Source organism: Aedes aegypti, unplaced genomic scaffold (assembly GCF_002204515.2).
Source record: "Aedes aegypti strain LVP_AGWG unplaced genomic scaffold, AaegL5.0 Primary Assembly AGWG_AaegL5_hic_scaff_1815_PBJ_arrow, whole genome shotgun sequence".
Taxonomy (NCBI): domain Eukaryota; kingdom Metazoa; phylum Arthropoda; class Insecta; order Diptera; family Culicidae; genus Aedes; species Aedes aegypti.
In genome coordinates this window covers 33,334-37,421 of record NW_018735285.1, presented here as the reverse complement: position 1 = coordinate 37,421, position 4,088 = coordinate 33,334, and the positions used below count along the sequence as shown (strand labels likewise).

Here is a 4,088-nt window from a genome sequence, read left to right as displayed (position 1 = left end):
GCTCACTATTTATACTTGGTCTTTCAAAATGTTTAAATTTATGCTCATTCGAAAGCTCCTGTCGAGTAACTAAAGGAACTGCATTCGGTTGGTTAAAATGATGGACCCCTCGGTAGTTATAATCAGAATAGTTATTGAGGACCCCTTGATTTTTGACAATTCTTGCCTCACTCAAACTGCCATAGTTCAAATATTTCTTCAACAACCCCTTCACAATAACATAGTATTCTAAAAACTTCATTTGCAAAAACAAAAATAGTTGGCGGCCATATTAAATTTGGCCGACATTAAAAATGTCGACGCACTGTTAGATAACTTTTTTTAAATTGATGCTACATGAACAGACATTGTATTTACTTATGTTATTAGTCATTGGGATTCCTGTGTTCCAAATGTTAAAGTTAATAGAAATCGTAAATTCAACAATTAGTTTTCCAATTGTTCAAAACGATAAACTATTCACTTTCCCCATTTGTGGGGTTACCCACTTGCCCCACGGTACCTTATTCAATACTTAATTGATTTTTGTTTTCAGCATGCAACTTGGCCACTACATTCAGTTTCGCGGCAGTCGCTGGAATTACCGCGTATGGATACCTTCACGATTACCACACCATGTCCGTACCATTTGAAATCGACTACGGGTCACTCACAGCGAACGAAAATGATTTGATAATATTTTGGGATTTTTCTTCCTTGCAAATGTGATGATTCGTGTGATGGTCAACCGTTATGTGCTGCGCATTTACCGCAATGAAGATGAGTAAGCAGTTGAAAGTTAACGATTCAAAACCCAATATTAACGATAAATCTTTCGTTGCAGCTATATCGCTATTTTCGAAGGGCGTTTTCCGTTTACTCGAAGGGAATTAAGGTTCAAAAGGGGGAACGTTGTACCGGTTCCAGAAGGAGGAATAGTTCCGTGGCAGGATGCTCGATTCAAGATCAATGACAAAAACGTTCTTCTGTTAGAAAGTCATTTCCGAACACCGTCAGAGTTGAACAATATGTTGAAACAATATATGAAATAATCATTTGTAAATAAATGTGTTATTTTGAATGATTTGCATATTATTTATCTGCACCTTTGCTCCGGTCCGGTCCGGTTCATGGCTTCCTGCATCCTCTGTTGCGAACCAAGCTCTCCAATTTCAGTTAAAAGTTAATTTTTAGTAAAAAATACCAACAACCTTCCTTCAGGTTTTATAATAAAAAATTTCTTTAGGAATTCATTTTTTGATTCATTAACGGACTTTTTAAGGAATTTTGTTCAAGGTATGTTTAAATGTTCAACCTGGATTTTCATTGATCACCCCAGAAATTACTCCAGATATTCCACCAATAAATTTTTCAGGAATTATGGTAGAACTCAAAAAAAAAAAAAATACCATAGACTACTTTACAAAATTGTGCATAGCCATCCACGATTAGTGCAAGTGTTCATGCTATGCTAATTCATGATACAAAATGAGGGCAGAAATATCTGATATGGAATGATATTAAAATGGCTGGAAGTATACTTATGTTCATCACTTTGTAAAAAAAAAACGAACAAACTTCCACAAACACTTTTACTCACATATTATTTTTGATTTACAATGTCATTATCAAACACAATCACTTTTTGTAAAGAACCTCACTGTCCTAGATCTAAACTGTAACTGACTGATTTTATCTAACTTAGTAATCTAGTAACCTACCTAATCCTACGGTCGATGACGGCGAGATCCCATGCGATCGTCACGTTCGGGATGCTGAGGTCAGCTGGGAATCGCTGGCGCGCGATGTCTCCTATGCAATTGCCACGTACAGGATCGGATGTCCGTTGTTGTTGTTTTGCCCGGCGCTAACTCTGGCGTGGGAACTATGCTGTGTGGAAGAACTTGTCGAATTATAGTTTGGCAGGTTGGGACATAACTGTATAATTGAAAAAAAGGAGGAACTCCTTGAGGAATTCTTGTAAGGTTTCCTGAGAAAATCCCTTATCGAATTTCTCCAAAAACTCTGAAATCAACCTAGGGGATTTTCTTGGAGGAACTGTACAAATGTTTGGAAGATTTGCTAGAGCTAGGGTCGATGTACCAATAGCCGCATAGCTAAGAACAAATATTCGTATAAAATCGAAAAATAAAGCCTGCGGAATTATGTTTAGATCATCCGAAAGCTTTTTATCTTGGCTTTGTGTAAAAATTATGAAACATACGAAAACTCATGTTTTTGTATTTATTATCGCTTGTGCCACTATCGGAACACATGTGCCTATAGTAGCACTATTCCTAATTTCTGTTCCTATAGTAGCACTAGCCTCACGGAATAGGCAAAACACAAATCAAAACCGTATTTTTACAAAACTTTTATATTTTTCCTTTGAAGTGTGGATCAAAAGCGTTCGATTGATGTGAAAAGTTTCTAATTTATCAACTATTTTGTTTAATAACAAAATAGTTTCTCTTAGTAGTGCTACTATAGGAACAATAGGTTAACTATAGGTGCAAGGGAGCTAAAATTTTAAGCAAAACTATTTATTTCGATCATTTTTTGAACAAAATCGAGCTGTGTGTCAATGGTACCTAGATAAATAGCTACTGATCTTCATGTCAAAAATTATTTTGCTACGATTACCAGCGAAACGGCCGTAAAAAGCCACTAGTGCCACTATAGGGGACCGTCCACTAAGGGAACACCGACCCTACTAGAGAAATCGGTGGAAGAAGCTCTGAGAATCTCTGAAATAGTAACGGGGGAAATTTCCAAAGTGATTGCTGTGGAAATTACTGGAGACAGTTGGGTTGGATTTCCTGAAGCAAATTCAATATAATTTTATAAAATTATCTCTGGAGAAATTTTGAAGGAATCTTTGAATGTATTTCAAAATAAATCTCTGGAGAAATCACTAGAAGAGTTCCTAGAGCTTTTCCTTCAGCAATCTGATAAGAACTTCTGTATGTGAAGGTTTTTCCAGAGCATTTAGAATTCTGCACAAGGATTCACCGCAATGAAACAGTTAAAATGTGTTTTTGAATGACATTAGTTTAATTATAAAAATATTATATTGTTGAATTATATAAGGACACTATCGAGTAATTCTTAGAAAATATTTTAAGAAATTATTATTAGTTCAAAAATTCCCTCACGATTTATTTCCACTAATTCCAGAAATAATTACTCTGACAATTCTTCCATAAGATTTTCCTGCGATTCCCACAGATATTCTTTGAATTCGTTCAATGATTTATCGATCCTCCAGGAATATTCTCCGAATATTTCTTCCTGATTCACAGCTTTCCTAGAAAATTCCTAGCCCAGGAATTATTACTATGGCAATTAATCTACTAATTCTTTCATTTTTTCCTGTAAATAATCAACAGGGATTCCATCCGAAATTCTTCAAGATTTGAACAAATCTAGTGTTTGATGATTTTTTCCGCAATTATTTCAACGATTGACATAGATGGTCTCCAAAAACTTGCTCAGGGAAGAACCCGTAAGTTCATTAAATGTTTTCTGTCAGAGTTTATCAAATATTTATAAAGAGATTTATTACAGGTAACTTAAGGATTTTATGTTGAAAATCTCCCGGATTGTTTTCAATTATTCTCCCAATATTTTCTGAAAATATCTCTTGGAAAATTCCAAGGGAAAATTTCTTGAGTAATTTTGGGAAGAATGTCAATTTCTGAATATTAGATAAGATTCATGATTGAAATGTTAGGACAATCCTCGGTGATAGCTTTAGAGGTAATCTCAAGGAACCATACATAATTACCAACAAGAATTGCAAGAAAAAATCTTCAAAAAAAAACTCTGGAGGAAATTTCTGAATTCAAAATGAAATACTATAAAAAATCTTGAAGATATTACTAGGAGGATAGTAGACACTTGTTGAGTTCTAGAGGACTGATTAGGGGTGGTCCATTAATTATGTATAACAATTTTGGTGGTTTTCGACCCCACCTCCCTCCATGGTAAGGTCTGTCCTATCGAGGTCTGTGTTCAGAATTTTTATAGAGGTCAATGGGCGACCTCTGGCAATTTTTCTTTGCAAAATTAAGTTTTCTCATAGTAAATCCCATTCAAACTTTGAACGG

General features: G+C 35.1%; 1 long non-coding RNA gene across 1 annotated transcript; it reads left to right on the top strand.

Annotated features, from left to right (window-relative positions):
* Positions 1-507: 507 nt before the first annotated feature.
* LOC5578060 lies at positions 508-940 on the top strand. The gene is made up of 2 exons (XR_002502981.1): positions 508-763; positions 824-940. It is a non-coding gene; the product is annotated as an uncharacterized LOC5578060 (long non-coding RNA).
* The last annotated feature ends 3,148 nt before the right edge of the window (positions 941-4,088 follow it).